At 39.2% G+C, this 19,161-nt stretch overlaps 1 long non-coding RNA gene across 1 annotated transcript; it reads right to left on the minus strand.

Moving 5' to 3' along the window:
* Positions 1-1,592: 1,592 nt before the first annotated feature.
* On the minus strand, positions 1,593-6,141 carry LOC130957920 (uncharacterized). The gene is made up of 4 exons (XR_009077301.1): positions 5,287-6,141; positions 5,132-5,214; positions 4,907-5,021; positions 1,593-2,486 (listed from the first exon to the last, which is right to left on the minus strand). It is a non-coding gene; the product is annotated as an uncharacterized LOC130957920 (long non-coding RNA).
* Positions 6,142-19,161: the final 13,020 nt, after the last annotated feature.

The raw sequence follows: 19,161 nt of genomic DNA on the forward strand, positions 1-19,161 counted from the left end.
AAGCAAAGAGAGAACACATGAAGGAGATCCAACAAATTTGGCAAGAAACTCGAAAAAAGAAACAAAATCTTTTGAAAAATGAAAGTTATATATTTGTGCGTTAATTGATTTGAATTGATTTAAAATTATGTTAACAAAGCACGTAACAAGTAGCGCGTTTAATGGGTAGGTTTCGTTCAGACTTGTAAAACTTGTAAATGCAAAAATACTTGTATGTAGAGATTAATCCTAAAAATATTTATTATTTATTTTTCAATTATCAGTTTACTTATTTGGTGTGGTATATTTTAGTAAATTTAAATTTATTTCAGATACAATTAAATAACACTCTAAGAATTGGATGAGAGTATCTAGTAGAAAGAAAGAACGAAAAAAGTAATTAATTGAGTGTTTTTTATCATTTGAAATATTTGGTTTGAAAAAAAATGAGAGAAATTTTCAAAGCAAAAAATTAGGTGTATCCAAAATTATTCACAAATCGTTCAAAAATTTTAAGAAATAGAGTAGTGTTAATTTCTTTAGTTATTAATAGCAATATCAGATACAATAACAGACTTCGTCTTTTTTTCTATTTTAATTTTGTTTTGTTTTGTTTCCATAATTGTAAAAATCGGACTGTACAGATCAATTCAATTAGAAAACTAGTGAATCAAACCTTGAACTGATCCAGATTAATATTCTAACCGTTTAAGGAAACAAATTGGTAAGCCCAACGTGGCCGATCAAAATCGACACTTGAATCGAACCGGTCAACCTGCGTGATCAATTATCCATTTGCTGATGATGTCTGACGTTAGCCTGCGAGGTTAAGGAAATTTCAACAAGCTTGCAACATGTGGGACTCAAACTTAGCAATTCAAGTATGAAGACTAAGCTCACAACTACTATACCAATCTCTACTAAAAAATAGTAAAATAGCTGCGGATATTACCTGCATTTTTTTTGCAGAAATTTGTTGCAAATTTTGCAACTATTTTTTGCACCAGAAGGCGAGAAATATTACTCGCGAATTGTTACTATGAAAAATTTGCAAGTAAATATTCGCAGTAAAATCTGTAGCTAATTTTGGCAACAAGTTTGAGTCATGTCAAATTCGCAGCAAAATATGCAGCAACAAACACTACAAGAAAAACGTTGAGTACCATCGGATTTATCAAATAAATCCGTTGATAATAAAGTTACCGTCGTCCTAGAATTGACGGTATAAACGTTGCTGGAAACTGCTTACCGGCAAAAATTTTTCGTCTGACGTTAATTACCAGCGTATTTCTGTTGGTATTTTCAATAGATTTGTCGAGATTGAGTTCATGATTACCGTCGGATTAATCCCATGGTAACTTTGGCGCCATTTTACGTGTTTAGGTGCCAAGTTACTATTAGATATATTCCACGATGAATCCTACGGTAATATTTTTTGGTTTTGTTTTTTTTTTACACAATTAAACCATAATTAGTAGTCAAATTAAAACTCTTGTTAACAAAATTGTTAGCAGAAATCTAAACTGAGCATAAATCAACAAATTATTTTATTAAAAATAAATTGTATGAATATAATAAAATATCACAAAAGTAGAATACAATGACGTCGACAAACAAGAAAATGAAACTCCTACAGATCCCAGTAATAATCGTCATCCTCGTCGTGGTACCTCTGCTGAGGCGGCGGAGTAGGTGCTGACGTTGATGCCCCACCAGCAACGTTGCCACTAGAACCAGCAGTGCCACTGCTTCCAGCACGCATTTGCTGGTTGTACACCTCAATCTGCTCTCGCAACCAATCTAGCTGCTCTAGCTTCTCCGTCAGGTCCGAGCTGATGGCAACGGCTCCTCCCACGCATGTAAGCAGGTCGTTGTACCTTCAGACTGTTTCGCTTGCTGATGAAGCTCTTATGTCAACTTTTGCACCTCCTCCCTCAAGTCAATAACTTTCTGGGGATCGGAAGGGCTGGTGGCAGAGGCAGAGGAAGCCGCCAACACCGAAGAGCGGAGGCCACTAGCAAAGAACGACCCCAACCCGAAGCAACGATCTTGTGAGGCTCAGAGGCGGTCTCCAAGCCAACTTTGTCATTCCAACTCGGTAGCTAAGATTGTTGGGTCGTGTAACACCCTAACTACCAAAGCTCACGCTTCCGGCTGCGCAACTCTGATAGCTCGGACATTACGACGACACTTATACTATTTAATACTAAAATATGAGCCTGTTTAAAAACTTTAAACCGCAATACCGCTCCCAAAAAAAAATACTTTTGCTATACAACGTACATCCATACATACCATACATCTTACAAAAACTCATAAAGAGTACATCCATATATATACATACATATATATATAAGTAATATTACAAACATAATCCAATAAAATTCCTATCCCTCTTACAGATTATATCAAGATAAAGGCAAGGGTACAATAAATAATAATCTAAAGCAATACAAAGCATCACAACAATAACTAAATAAATTCTTCGTAACTTCTGCGCCCATATCCTGAAAGGGGAAAAATGTAGGGGTGAGAACATCATCCTCGAAAGGGTTCTCAGTAGAGGGTTTTTGGGAATTACTGTAATAGGATACATAAAGATAAATCGTACTAGTGATTAATAACCGTCTTATGCCTCTTTTCAAAAACAACAGTTTACAATAAAAGTAAAGTCAGAAATCTTTTCTAAAAGAGGAACCGTTCAATCCTTAAATCATCAAAAGCCTTTCACAAAGGTTTATCTATACTGAACCAAAATAGCCTTTCATAGTTTTCCAAACCAGAAACATAAAACTGGAATCAACCATCGGTCCATCTCAATTCAACCACGGCCCTAGGCCCAAAACAATCCAATCCAACAACCAATTACCACAAACCAACAGAGTCCCAGTTGCAAACACAGATAGAAAGTTCAAGCACAAACAAACAGTTACAGCAAGTAGAACAAGTAACAGGTAATCACAAGTAATCACATAGGCAAACCAAGTACAATGTGCACACCCAAACAATGTCACATAGATGCATATGATGCATGCCTATCCCTAGTGGCTGATGATATCATCTGTCGGTTATATAGCCAACCCGACACGTCCTGGTAGCTAACCATGGACAGAAACACCCCTCGCGGAGCAAGTAGGTTTGAGCTACAACCTCATTGCTACTACCCGCTCAACCCAGAGCCAGTGGAATAACCACTACTGCGGCTACTACCTAGGTGGGTGTTTAAAAGCTCAACCTGGAGCGAGTGGAATTACCACTACTACCGCTACTACCCAGGCGTCACAGTCTCTGACCTGGAGCAAGTGGGACAAACCACAACCCTTGCTACTACCCAGGTATCTCAATCATATATTCATTCAGTTCCAACCATGGATCAACATCCATCTCAGCCATCCGGCTTAAATTCATAATTCATAGTCAGCCATACGGCCCATAGCTCATTCGGCAATCAGCCATAAATCAATATCATACACAGCCATTCCGGCTCACGGTTCAATCCAGAACCAGCCAATATTCATAATCATACACAGCCGTTCCGGCCCATAACAAAACAGCACTTCCACACTCAACATCATCAAATTCATAAGACCGGCATTTAAGCCATAAATCACTTTTCTCAAGCCATTTCACTTTGAAATCAAATTTCAACTCTTTTCAGCCTTGGCCTTAAAGATCTCATTTCTCAAATCATCTCAGGCTCATAAGCCAAATTTTCTAAAAGTGAGTTCCCTTTTTAAAACAAAGCCACTCTCAGCATTCTCTTTCCAAAACTTCCAAAACCATGGAAAGATAAAGATTCATTTTGGGAACATTCAAAATCACTCATCCAACAATGGAATTTTATAACAAAAGTTTCTTGCCAGAGTCCCAAGTCTTTAGGGAAGGTCAACTTATATAAATTCCTTAAAATTCATTGAAACTCTTAAAATCATAAATTCTCGGTTCAAGTAAATAAAACTGAATTTATTATGAAACCGATCATACAAAATCACAAGTTCCAACCCGGTCCAAAAATCAACTCATTTGAAACGGAATCGATTCATTTGAATCAAACCACTTTCAGGTTTCTTTTTGGAACCCATTTTTTCTATCTCTTCCAAAATGCCTCAAACTTGATTACTCAATCAAAAGTCTAGATTCCTTTAAAATCACTAAAAGCTCCTTTTTATATTGAAATCAATATTAGAGCATCATTCTTTCCTTCAGTGATTCAAACGGTAAAAATAGTTCATTTCTAAATAAGTCGAACTCAAGGCATAAGTTCACTAAATAAATTAAGCTTGAAAACATAAATATTCTCTTAATAAATCAAATAATACAATTTTTCAAAGCCAACCCTTTTTAAATAACTTTTCAAACAAGACTATGATTTTTGTAGAAATTTCGGCAGCACCTCCCCTAAAACTTGGACTTTTGCCACCCGGTTCGGGTCCCAACTAAACCGTTTCTCATTCCTTTTCAACAGCTCAAAACCAGAATCAATTTAAAGCAAGCTAAATCAACAATCGCCTCAGTGGCGTATCTTAAGGATACCATTTCAAAATCAACTCAATATTAACCGTTTTAACTCATTTCCAAAGCTTTAAAGAAACGGTTCAGTAACAATCCATTTGTCCAAAACCAAATCAATTAAAGTAAACCAGGCTGAATTCAAAAGTGCATTCGACTTTCTTGTCCAAAAAATCAACTCAACTCAATTCAATTCACAACGGATTAAACCCGATTTCAAAGCTTTAAAAGAATCAACTCAAAACATTACATTTCACAAAGCCACACAACAACTCAGACAAACCAACATCCATAATCATTCAAGTCAATCAAATAATACATAAGGCAGATACAATCACCAAATACACAATATCTCACATCAGTATCCATATGTAATAATTCCAATACATAAAACATAGTTTTTGGAAAGCGCCCCTACCTCAAAACGAAATTCCATAACCCAAACGTCTCACAAAGTCCTTTCCGCCTTAACTCGAAATTACCGGCAACCAAAACCTCAGCTCCCAGCCACTTTCGCAATAACTATAGCAACACTAATCGCAACATATAATAATCAGGACTCAACCCCACGTTACCAAAACTCATTTATTAACCAAACACAACCGAAAACTAACGCGAGGCTTTTTGAAACACAATTTCTTACCGGAATAACAACATGAAGCAGCTGCGATTTCGAACCGGCCCCGGCAACAGCTCCGGCGGCGGCCAGAAGCCCCGGTGGATCAACTATAGAAAATCGCGTAACATTAAAACCTTTTTGAAATCCAAAAAGGCAGAAACTTCAAATAAAACTCTTACCGGTAGAGATCTCCGGTGATGGCAGAAACAGCCAGAAGCTCGGTGGTGCTCCCGGAGGTCACAGAGCCACTCCCGGCGACCAGAACCCTTTTTTGACAGCGGCAGTTCTGACAGAGGCGGCGCCGGCGATGCGAACGACGGTAGGGCGCGGTGGTTGGACTCTCAACACACTTTCAGATCTCTCTGTCTCTCCTACTCGATGTGACTGGACAGCCTTCCTTTCAATGGCGCGCCGGCGGCAGGCCCTAGCAGTGGCGGAGGTAGGTGGCACTTACAGGAACCATCTCAGCCTTTTTCACGCACGTCGAACTCCTCCTCGTGCATCTCTCTGGATGGCAGTAGCAGCAACACCACCGGCCCGAGGAACAGGGAGTGGCGGAGCTCAGCCACGGTGCAGCAGAGCAGCTCAACGGCGACACTAAGACTCGGCAATGGTGACGGCGGCGCAGCTTCCACACGGCACCTTCTCCCCTCTGGCCATGGCTCGCACCTTCTCCCTCTCCTGATCGCGATTCGAACGGTGGCTTCATGGTGGCGGCAGTAGCTCGACAGGACGATGGCAGCACAAGCTTGGCGGCGGTGACGCGGTGAAGGCGACGCGAACTGCACTGCGTAAAATGCGGCCCCCTTCCCTTCCGATTATGATCTCCTTCTTCTTCCCCTTCATATCCGTGTTTCTTCTCGGTGTGGTGGGTGTCTGGTACGTTGAAGGAGGAGGGTGAAGCTTCATATTGATCTGAGGAAAGGGAAAGGTGTGTGCCACTGCTGCTGGGTTAGGGAAGTGGGTAATTGGATTAGGGTTATTCGTGTGTGTTGGCTGCTGTCTTGGGGAAGGGGTTTCGGCTAAGGCTAGAAGGGAATTAGGGTTTCATTTGAAATAAGGTGAAAATGTGTGTTAACTATGATTTTGGGCAAAATGGTAATTTCAAATGAAATTGGAAATAATGTAGTAATTAAAACCCAAATTAAACCCAACACTAATTGTATATAGAGAAATACTATTTGCTCATCAAGTTTACAAATTATTTTCAATAAAATGCCCAAATCCAAAAATTAGAAATAATATACTTAATTTCTTCATTTTCCAAAATAGCAGTAGTAATATTAAAAATATTACTTATCTAATCCAAATCATATAAAATCCTTATTATTTCATAACTATCAACTTTATACTTTAAATATAGAAAATAATCTAATAATTATAAAATTGGACAATAATCATAACTTATCTCAAATCCAATAAATCAAAACTTGCCTTAATTATCTATAATAAAATAATCTCTGAAATTAAGGCTACAAATAACTGTAGGATTTGAGACTTGCTCATAATAAGACTTTTCAAAGATTCTGGGTCTTACATTCTACCCACCTTATAAAAATTTTTGCCCTCGAAAATTGATACAAAATGAAAGAAATTCCATAACAGTTCACCCTTGAAGACATTTAAGGAAGAAGCAAAAATATCTCAAAATATAATCATATATACGATTTTCAAATACTTTGATTGTCATAAGCTTAAGGATGTAAGGGTAGGAGTGTGATTGCAAAGCAAACGTTACAAGGTAGGCTCAATGCAAAAGTTAACATGGGTCAATCATGTGATAGAAGGGCAAAGCATCAAAGGTTATAAAACAGGATGGAGTTAAAACGACGTGCTTAACCTCCGCACACTAATCTCATATCAACCTCAAAGTTTCAACTTTCCAACTCCATCAAGCACTTTACAAACCCCAATTTCGATCATTAGCCTGACAACCACAAACCCGTTCGCAAGGAACAAAACGCCCACAACTCATACGTTGCACACCTACCGCTTCAACTTCCATATACACATCACGTCTTAAAGAACTAACGTATCGCATTACTACGTCTACAAGTTGCACGTGATATCAAAACAATTCTCGAGTCTACTCAGAAGGACACAAGATTTAGAAAGGGGAGACATATGTCAGGAATAATACTCATAGATTTGGGAGAATGTATCCAATCCAGGTAAACAAAGACACTCAACCGATGAAGTTTGCTAGAAATAAATCGATTGACAACTTCAAAGATAACCCTTGAATAAAAGAAATTCAATAGGATCCATAGGAAGAAAATCAGCACATTGGTTTGAAACAAATTCAAGTTGAGTCGAAGAAGTATGAGGTTTACAGAAGAGAATATCTCAAACCCAAGGCAAAGCTCACAGAACTTAAGAGCATGATTAAAAATACTTCCAAATACATTGTTCATAAAAGAATAAAAAAACTTGCGGAAAAATCACTTCGCAGTTTAGAAGAAAATCAAGTAATAAACATTCTTCAAGAGAGTAACAAAAGCATAAATGTGGCTTTGCTCTAATTCAATCTCATGTTGAAGTAGATTATGTAGAGTTTTAAAAACAAGGTGCTCACAAGTTTGGCTAAAGGCTAAAATATCTCCTCAAATATTTTAGAAAGATAATTAGGTGCACAACTTAATCAAAGGCAATCATAAAACTCGGAAGAGAAATCAAATGCTTGTTCAAAAATTTCCAAAGTCCATATTCAAACAAGCGTGTATAACATTTATAGCGAGGACAAAAGGGGAAGTTAAACTCTCTTTAGAAAAGAAATTCCGAGGTAAAATTTTGCTTTCAATCTGGTAAGGAAACAAGCGGTGCGTTACAAAAGAACAGGTTTCCATTAAACAAGGAAACTTTTCAAAACCTCATTTAAAATAGCGCATGTCAATTTTACAACAATTTTGTCAAAAATTGAACAATGGTTTCAATCCCAATCAAGCAACAGAAAATAAATTCCGTTTAGAATTTCTTCAAAGAGAATTCAAAAATTTTTTTTTTCCTAAGAGTTCAAAACAAGACTCCAAAGTGTTCTTGAAATCACCATCTCAGAAGGATATTCAAGAAAATTAGAATGTACTTGAAAAGGAGTCAAGCCATACAAAAAAAGATCTTAAATCAAAGTAGTTTAAACAAGATTCACTAGTCGTGAGACATCCAATAAACTTCCAATTGATCCAAAGAAAAAGTCGTAGGAAAAGACAACCCAATCATTAGTAATTTCTCAAGGATAAATATTTGACTAAAAACTCTTGTAGAGATAATGAGAGAATAAACGATGCACTATTTTGAAACGAATCAAACTGACTCATATAAGAATGAAATCCACAAGAGAAGGAAAACCAAGATCAATGGTAATGTTCACATTGTAAAAAGATTAGTTAAAAATAAAGTCAAGTATGACATTCATAGAGATGGAAGGTTTAATAGAGAATTTATTCCGTTCATAGGAAGAAAGCTATGAGTCCAGCACTTTTAAAAGAACAACAATGGCATAAACTATATAGCATGCTAAATCAAACTCAATTCAAAATAAGTTAAGAAAAGCTTATCAAATGAAACTCAACTGGGATAAAAGTGAAAAAGCTTTCCTTTCCAAAATTTTGAAAAATATCCAAATACCTAATCAAATGAAGATGTGCATTGGAACCGTAGTAAAATTACTAGAAAGTCAAATTATAATTTAAAGTAAATGCTGTTCCGTAAACCAGTAAAAGTACAGGCGAGATATTAGAAATAAATAGTTGTTAAACTGTATAAGAAATCTTCAAGCTCCACATATGTAGATAAGTATATATCCAATCAACAACAAATTTTCATAAAATCTCAAAATTGGCTGTGATCACTGTCAAATAAGAGAAAAACTGAATCAACAAGTTTCCTAAGAATGGACTCAAAATCCGGAGTTAAAATGCACAACGCAATAGAACAAGTTCAAAGCTATATCAAAGACTACATGAATCCAGAAGAACTCAAACAAAGGAAGGTAGGTGCAACAAGGATCTCAAACAAGCATATGCACTTAAGATCAAACAAAAATGCATATGAATAGAGGAATAGAGTGGAACCTCAAACTACTTTTCAAGAGGAGTAGCAAATGAGAACTTCAAGTTAGGACATGAAAGAACGGTCAACTCGAGCAAAATTCAAGACACACAACTGAATAGCCTCGAGATATAGTTTCTAACGTTCCCAAAACCCGCAATTCGCTTTACTCAAAACTCGTATATCATCTATGATAACCCATTAGTGCTTTCATATACATAATTCACTAGTATTAAGCCGGCCAAACTTAATACCAAGAATTATGCAATGCAAGACTAACAACGTTAATCAATAGACCGTCATGTGCATAAAGCTCTAATTCTCGTCATTCGACGAGACCTAATACATGACAAACGCTCAGAGTATGCAACTAAAGCATAGTCGGTCCATTCCTCAGGCTCTACAGGAAGGACTGCTCTGATACCATAATGTAACACCCTAACTACCAAAGCTCACGCTTCCGGCTGCGCAACTCTGATAGCTCGGACATTACGACGACACTTATACTATTTAATACTAAAATATGAGCCTGTTTAAAAACTTTAAACCGCAATACCGCTCCCAAAAAAAATACTTTTGCTATACAACGTACATCCATACATACCATACATCTTACAAAAACTCATAAAGAGTACATCCATATATATACATACATATATATATAAGTAATATTACAAACATAATCCAATAAAATTCCTATCCCTCTTACAGATTATATCAAGATAAAGGCGAGGGTACAATAAATAATAATCTAAAGCAATACAAAGCATCACAACAATAACTAAATAAATTCTTCGTAACTTCTTCGCCCATATCCTGAAAGGGGAAAAATGTAGGGGGTGAGAACATCATCCTCGAAAGGGTTCTCAGTAGAGGGTTTTTGGGAATTACTGTAATAGGATACATGAAGATAAATCGTACCAGTGATTAATAACCGTCTTATGCCTCTTTTCAAAAACAACAGTTTACAATAAAAGTAAAGTCAGAAATCTTTTCTAAAAGAGGAACCGTTCAATCCTTAAATCATCAAAAGCCTTTCACAAAGGTTTATCTATACTGAACCAAAATAGCCTTTCATAGTTTTCCAAACCAGAAACATAAAACTGGAATCAACCATCGGTCCATCTCAATTCAACCACGGCCCTAGGCCCAAAACAATCCAATCCAACAACCAATTACCACAAACCAACAGAGTCCCAGTTGCAAACACAGATAGGAAGTTCAAGCATAAACAAACAGTTACAGCAAGTAGAACAAGTAACAGGTAATCACAAGTAATCACATAGGCAAACCAAGTACAATGTGCACACCCAAACAATGTCACATAGATGCATATGATGCATGCCTGTCCCTAGTGGCTGATGATATCATCTGTCGGTTATATAGCCAACCCGACACGTCCTGGTAGCTAACCATGGACAGAAACACCCATCGCGGAGCAAGTAGGTTTGAGCTACAACCCCATTGCTACTACCCGCTTAACCCAGAGCCAGTGGAATAACCACTACTGCGGCTACTACCCAGGTGGGTGTTTAAAAGCTCAACCTGGAGCGAGTGGAATTACCACTACTACCGCTACTACCCAGGCGTCACAGTCTCTGACCTGGAGCAAGTGGGACAAACCACAACCCTTGCTACTACCCAGGTATCTCAAGCATATATTCATTCAGTTCCAACCATGGATCAACATCCATCTCAATGACGAATGGATTTTTGACGGTTTAGAATTTCTCAAATAAAATCTCGTTGCAAAGTATAGTTTCTAAACCAACAATAATCCTTTCATACAAAAATTTGTTTGTCACAAGTACAAACCCCTAAAATCTATAAACCGAAGTATTTAAACCTCGGGTCGTTCTCCCTAGGACTTACAATAAAGTGTTTTGTTATTGGTTGTGAGTTATTTTGGGGTTTTAGATGAGAAACATGAATAGTAAATGGTAAGAAAACTTTATTAACAAAATGGTCTTGGCAAGATTTGGTTGTCAAGGGTCTTCATCATTATCGCTAGCCACAAGTATGGTAGTTGCAAGGATTAATCCCACTTAGTCATCCTTAAATCAATTAACAAAGGAAAGTCAAGTGAGTTGTATCAATCCTAGTCCATAAGTCCTAGCTTTCCACTAATTGGATTAATGAAGGCTAGAGTTAATGGCTATCAACTAGCAATCAATTGGACACTAGTGACTCAAGAAATCCTAAGTTACCTTCTCAAGCCAAGAACATAAAATTCTAGTCTAACATCCTCTCAAGCATTTCATCAAACACTTGATAGGCATAAAAGGAAAACGTAGTAAATCAACAACAAGAATGAAATCTAACAACAATTATTGAAAGAAATTAACAACAACGATCAAAAGAAACACTTTTATTATGAATTACCTTTATTGAATTGGAAGAAAGTAAAAAGAAACAATACTAGATCTACACTTAAACATAAGAACATCATAAAGGAAATTGCAATAAAAGAATGGAAGAAGAATGAATGTAACAACAGGGAATTGAGAAGATAGAGGTAGAGGAAGATGAGTCTAAATCTAAATCTCAGAACTAAACCTAAACCTAATCCTAATTCTAGAGAGAAGTGAGAGCTTCTCTCTCTAGAAAACTACTTCTAACTAAAACTAAACTAATGGTAATTAACATGTCTTTCCCTCTTCATTCCTTGGCTCTTATTTGCATTTTGGCGCCAAAGTTGGTTGCTGAAACCTTCCCAAAATCGCCAGGCACGTGTTACATAAATGAAGTCATGTGCCATCATCGGCGCGTGCGCGCATGGTACGCGTGCGCGTCCTTGGCCTGTTTCGCAATGTGCGCGCGAGCGCCTAGTGCGCGTACGCGTACATGGCCTGGATCAGCTCTTTTGGCTTTTAGTGCTTCTCTCCACTTGCATGCTTCCTTCCTTGCTTCCTTTGATCCATGTCTAGCCTATTTTAATCCTGGATTTACTAGCAAACACATCAAGGCATCTTATGGAATCAAAGAGAATTTTAGAATTCATCAAAATAAGGTTTAAAAGCATGTTTTTACACTTAGGCACAAATACGGGAGAGATAACAAAACCATGCTAATTTATAGGCTAAATGTGACAAAAGGTTATCAAAATACTCTAAATTCAATACAAGACAAAGCCTCAAATTGGGGTTTGTCAACCTCCCCACACTTAAACCTTAGCATGTCCTCATGCTAAAATAAGAAGGAACTAAGGGTCATGACATTGAATGCAACTAAACTATATGAGTCCTATCTACATGCAACTATCTAAAACAATTGGAAATACTTGGTTCAAACAAATTAATTCCCAAGAGACATGCGTAAGCACAAGAGCTAGGCATATAGGAACTAAGTCCAAACCACAATTGTATTGAATCATCAAAAAGAGTTCAACTTGCAAGAATATAGATAATATGGGTGAATACATGTGATTGAATTTTTGAACCCTCACCGAATGTGTATCCGCTCTATTCACTCAAGTGTTTAAGGGTTAATTCACTCAATTCTCTTCTAATCATGCTTTCCAAAATTTGATTTTCTTCTAATAATCAACATTTATTCAATGCATGCATACATTCATCATGAGGTCTTTCATTTAGGTTGTAATGGGGTTAGGGTCAAGGTAGGATCATTTATGGTTAAGTGTACTAGAATTTGAATCTTTGATTAGCATAGACTTTTCCACCTAACCTATATAATGACCTATACAAATTCAAACTATTCTAACTACCCATTCTTCACTTTTTCTTACATATTCATGCATCCTTATTTGATTTATAACACCTATGCATTGATTCCTTTTTATTGACTTCACTTTGGGGCAATTTGTCCCCTTTTTATTATTTTCTTTCTTTTGTCTTTCTTCTTTTTTTCTTTTGTTTTTTTTTTCATTTTCACTTTTATTTCTCTTTTTTTTTTCATTTCTTTTTTTTTTCTTTTGTCAAACTATATACAAGAACATCAATGCACAAGGTCTATTCATTTAATCAATACATGAGTATGTACCCAATTCCTAAACATGAAAGTGTACTACCCCTTTTATCCCATCCAATGTTCCCAAACCTCACCAACTTTGAATAATAAACACTCTCACTAGCCTAGGCTAATCAAAGATCCAAACAAGGACTTTTATTGGTTTTCCGCCTTGGGCTTGTAATGTGCTAAATTGAGAATAAGTTGGTTAAGCATAGGCTCAAAATTGGCTAACAATGGAGAGTAAAAGGTTGGCTATTTGGGTAAGTGGCTAATGAAATAATGGCCTCAATCATATAAATGCATAAATACAAGAAATAATTGGACATATAGAATCAAGCAAATCAAGGATTACAATCATAGAAAGAGAACAATTTCACACAAGAATGGAAAATAAGTGGTTATAAAATGTAACCACATCAATAGGCTCAAGTCTCACAAGCTTGTGTTCTCAATTCAATACATGCTTCACAATGTATGAAATTCAAGCAAGTTTTACCAAAAATTTTCTTTCAATCAATTGGGTTAATGCCCTATATTTAAGCTTCTTGGAGACTTTCAATGTTTAACTAAACATTGTTGTGATTGAAAAATCCAAAAAATTTCTAGTTTACCCTTTTCTTTTCTTCTCTTAAAACCAAAATTTTCATGCGAAAAGGGTAACTCAACAATTCAAGTTATAATTTCTAATCACAACCACAAACTAAAAACAAAGATAAACAAAATGTATAAAGAAAAGTAAAATCCAACTAAAAGTACGCAATCTATCATCCAAAAATATCTAAAATATCCAAAAGCATCAAAAATAACTAAAGTCCAAAATAAGCAATAAAAGTATCCCAAAGCAACTAAAAATGCATCCAAATATATACAAAATGTGCAAAATAGGATAACTAGGCTGAAAAAGTTCACCGGTTCCCAAATAGTGCTACCGGTGCCCTCCCCACACTTAAAATCAAGCATCGTCCTCGATGCTAAACCGGAGGATCAGTGGGAGGTACAACGATAGGTGCTGGCTCGGGCTGTGGGACCGGCTCCTCATGAATCTCTAGTGGCTCTGTAGTGGTAGGGGAGTCCTGCTGAACTGGCGCCTCTGCCTCCTCCTCCTGATGATCCTGCTCATCGGAGGCCGGAGAATCGGGAAGCGGAGGTAGCTCAGCACCCAAAGAAATCAAGGCCTGGTCCATCCTGTCCAACCGGCGCCTGACATGGCGTCTCTCACGCTCTAAGAACCGGAAAAGGCGCTGGACCAGGAGGTAAGTAGGCTCAGGGACAGCTGGTGGATCAGTAGACGATAATGGAGCTGCAGCAGTAGAGGATGATGGGGCAGCCGTAGGGGCAGAAGGTGAAGGCGTCCCCACGGAAGCTCTGGCCCGAGAACGGCGTCTAGCAACTGGCCGCTCGTGCACCCAACCACCCCAGGGGATAGTAACCTCCCTGTCATCAGCATCAGGGGGTGGTGGTCGCACATCATCATCCAACCACGGAACCTCTGCCAGGGCCGCCATACTCGTGACCAAGGTAGGGAATGGGAGTAGGCCACGAATATGCGCCCGCCACATACACTGTCTGATCAGCCTAGGGAAAGAGACCTCCTTCCCCTCCATAACACACCCAATAAGGAGAAGCATCTCCATAGGAATCTCAGAGAAATGGGTGGTGGGAAGGACATAGCATGCAAATATCATCTGCCAAGTCTTGGCCTCCCTAGTCAAGTGAGTAAACAGCATCCCTTTCGGCTTGGTGTTGTTGGCATCCATAACCCAAGTAGCCTCTGGTAACCCAATAACAGTCCTGAGCGCCTCATAGTCAAAGGTCATACTGTGGATGGCTAACTCAGCCTGCTGATGGGCACACAACTCATCCGGAACATGCCGGCACTGTAGTGCCTCCTCAATGGCAGTCTCAGTGATCATAATCTCCCTACCCCTCACCTGAACCGAATCTAATGTCGGACGGAAGAAGTTGCAGTAGAATTCCTTCACCCAAGACACATTAATATCCCCTAAATCCCGGTCAACAAAGTCAATACCCAAATCGATGATCCGACCGGAAATAGAATGTCTCACATCCATCGGGAGAAGTAGCTTCTTCTCAATGTTGAGCTTTGTAGTCCGATATTTAGAAAATCGGAGCTCACAATAGAGATTAGGGAATTTCTCCGGATTGGTGGAAGGTAACTGCTGATTTTCCTTGTCCACATCATTTAATGGGTTCTTGGCATAATTCTTATAGATTGAAGGAATGGAGGGAGTAGAGTGTTTTCTCTTTTTGGAGGTAGTGGCTATGGTTTTGCCTTTGTCAGTCATCCTGAAAATATGATAGGAAATATAAGACATTTAGCATTTAACAAATAAAGCATGTTCAGGATACAATTGACAAAAAGAAATAACCATAATGTTGCAAGGAATGCGTAAAAGTGAACAAATAAACCAAGAAAGCAAGTGTCATGAAAGGTAACAACTCATATCCAAAATGCAATAATGTCATCATAATTTTGAAAGAATTGTCAAAGAGGGTTAAAGTGAGCAGGAGTTAGATAGTTAGAGACATTGGTAGGTTAAGGAAAATGGATTAGTAATATGATGAGATTTATGCATAGGGAACGGAAAAGTTGTGGTTCATGTTCACAAAGAATATGCAAATCCGGAAAGTCAAAGAGAAGCGGAATGTTGCCCACTATTTGAAATAAGATAAAAATGAAACCAATCTTCTCGAAAATCGGGCAGCATTCCGGCTTAAAATTGGATGTTCCCGGATAGCAAATCACCACAATAAGCATATAAAACAACATCAAGTGAATACATCACCACTGGTATATGACTCAGGCAGCATGAAATGCACAAAAATAGTCCAAAATTAGCATACAACATCCAAACATCAAACAGCAAATGAAGCACGAACGGAGCACTTATCAGGCCTAGAATCCTCTATCCAGCCCTAGCTACCTAACCGCAGTTATTTCTAACTAACCTAACATGCAAAATTTGAATTCTAACTATTATGCAACATACTAACTAACATACATGAACACTAAAAAGAAAACAGAAAAGAATACAGAAACGGAACAGGAACATGGGAGCAGGGGAATCAGCAATGGAAGGGAAAATGAGAGAGAGATGAGGCTAGGCACTGTGACGCCGCGGACGGTGGCCGGAAAGATGAGCAGCGGCGGTGGTTCGGCCAGAAAACATGAAACTGAGCAAGGGTGAGTTGGTGACGAAGAAGGCGGAGAAGGAGAAATGAATGAGTGGAAAGGAGGTTGAGACTGGGCCGCCGGCGGTGATACTGCGTGGTGGTGGGTATGGTGGCGTAGTGGTGGTTCGGCGTTCGGGCGGAGGGAGAGAGAGCGAGTGGATGAGAGTGAAAAAGGTGAATGAATGAGAGAGAATGTGAGACCGCGAGCAGTGCCGGCTACGGTGGACGGCGGCGGTGGAATGAGGTGGTGGTTATGGGGTTAGGAGAGGGGAGAAGAAGATGAAAGGGGTTGAGGGTGTGCGCGACTGTGCAGTGCGCGTCGCGTATTAGGGTTATCCTAATTTTAAATCGACGCGAGCGCACACCTTGCGCGTCCGCGCCCCTTGATGAAACTTGCGACCTACGCGTGCGCGTACATTGTGCTTACGCGTGGATGAGAAGTATAGGAAGAAACGCGTGCGCGTACATTGCGCTTACGCGTGCATGAGGTTGGGCTAGAGGCATAGAGTTGGCCCAAAGCAGGCCTAACTCTCTGGAGAATGGCCCGGAAGTTGCGCCATCAGATCGGCGCACACGCGGCATACGCGCGTCCGCGCGAAGTGAGAAGAGTTGGAGATCCACGCGTGAGCGTGCAACGCGCTTTAGCGTGGGATGGTAGAAGAGGTATGGGCGCGTGCGCGTTCAGTGCGCGCACGCGTACGTAGATTGGGCCTGAGGCTTAGAATGGGCTTGAGGCACGCCCAACTCTCGGGTCTGTGGCCTAAAGTGGTGGCAGCACGTATGGACGCGCGAGCGGCAACTGCGCTTCCGCGTACATTGCTAAGGTGTGAATTGGCGCGTTGGCGCGATGTGCGCGCTCGCGCAGACCGAGTTGGGCCTCGGGCCTAAAGCTAGGCCAGAGCCGGCTCAACTCTCTGGGGTTTGGCTCAAAAATCTGCAGCAGCGAATCGGCGCGGACGCGGCATGTACGCGTCCGCGTGAACGGTCATGTTCTTAAAACTGGCGCGCACGCACGTTGTGCGCGTCCGCGTGGATAGTGTTGGGCTCAAGGCGTAATATTTGCCCAAGGGAGGCCCAACTCTCGGGAATGTTGGCTCGTGGTGCATCCACACAAGGACGCGTGCGCGTGAATGGTGTGCTCGCGTCCACTCCCTTCTCTCTTTCTTTTCATATTTTTTTTTCTTTTTTTTTTCTTTTTTTTATTTTTTTATTTTTTTTTTCTAGATGCTCCCCTTATTGTTCACAACTCTTATTCACTCAATTATCATACAATTCACAAAAGTGTAATTTTGATATTAGTCATCTACTACTAAACACAACATGTATATGACTAAGCTAACAATTAAATTGTACAAACAAATTTGTATGAAACATTTGCCTACAATGGTAGCTCAAATCACTTATTAAGTAAATGTAAAAGATTGGAAAGAGTTTACCATGGTGGGGTGTCTCCCACCTAGCACTTTTAGTTTAAGTCCTTAAGTTTGACATTTTGAGAGGCTTGTTGTCATGGTGGCTTATGCTTGTACTCATCATTGAATCTCCAAGGATCTTTGCTTCTCAATTGGTTGACCGAATTTCCAACCGTTTTTATTAAGTTTGGGTAGAGTTCTACCCAAAATACGAGTCCCCATATTTGATCTTCATATAGCGAACCGGGATCCCATATCTTATTTTCGCATCCATCCGTCAGTTGAGTTCCATGATTTTGTCGGACGGGTAGTTGGCATAAATGTGGCGGACACATGGAATTCCCTTTATTCCGCCAATGCTTCCTTCTAGATCCATACAAAGTGATCCTTGTCCCAACATCATCTCTATACATTGAAGTCTTGACCTTAATGAGCTTAACACCTACTTCCCAACCACTACACAACTCATTCTTACTTTTAATCCCAAAAAGAGTTCTAAGTTGACCATCACTTTCAACCAAACCATATTCAAGTGAGAAATTAAAGCTTAGGGATAGAGAATTTACCCACTTAAATGTTGTGTGGGATGGTAACTTGGGAAGGGAGGCTTCCCCACACTTAGACAATGCAAGGTCCACTTCCTTGTGCTTCTCTTTGATTGTTTCTACCTCTTCATAATTTTCTTCAATTTCAACCTTTTCCCTTTTGATACATGGCTTGGTGTTGACATATTGTTTGATGGGATGTGATTCAACTTTGGATAGGAATTCATCGATGAATGAATTCATCTCTTGATCAACCCCTTCATATTCTTCAATTTCAACATACACCGTGCCAACGTTTTCCTCTTGGTGGCTCTCTTTCTCATTGCTCCCCAAGGGTATGGAAGGTTGTGCACACTCTTCTATAACTTCAACTTCATGTCCAATGGGAAAGGATTCCATTGTAGAGAGGAACTCATGCATGATTGAATCCGTCTCTTGATAAGTCTCTTCCAGGTCTTTAATGATATGCCTTGGAGGTTGCGCACCCTCTTCAACATCAATGTCAAGCTTCTTGGAAGAGTTCCCCATGATGCTACATTCCCATGGACTTTCAACATCTCCTAAATATTCAACCACTTCTTCTTTTTCTTCAATGATCATAGGCTTCTCCAATTGTTCCAATACAAAATTTGATTCCTCCTTCTTCACCGGATTTTCCAATTTCTCCTTCATACTTTGCTCTTCTTTAGGTTTTTCACACGTGGTCACGGAAGTACCTTGAGTGTTCAAGCATTGGTAGGCTAAGGTAGACACTACCTTGGTCAAGTTGGTCACAAACTCAAGTGTATCCCGCTTCATGGCTTCTTGCCCTTGAAGTAACAAAGTAAGATGATCGTCTATTGAGGTTTGGGGTGAGTAAGAAGGTTCATCATTTTGGAGAGAGGGT

The sequence above is a fragment of the Arachis stenosperma genome, chromosome 10 (assembly GCF_014773155.1).
Source record: "Arachis stenosperma cultivar V10309 chromosome 10, arast.V10309.gnm1.PFL2, whole genome shotgun sequence".
Classification (NCBI taxonomy): domain Eukaryota; kingdom Viridiplantae; phylum Streptophyta; class Magnoliopsida; order Fabales; family Fabaceae; genus Arachis; species Arachis stenosperma.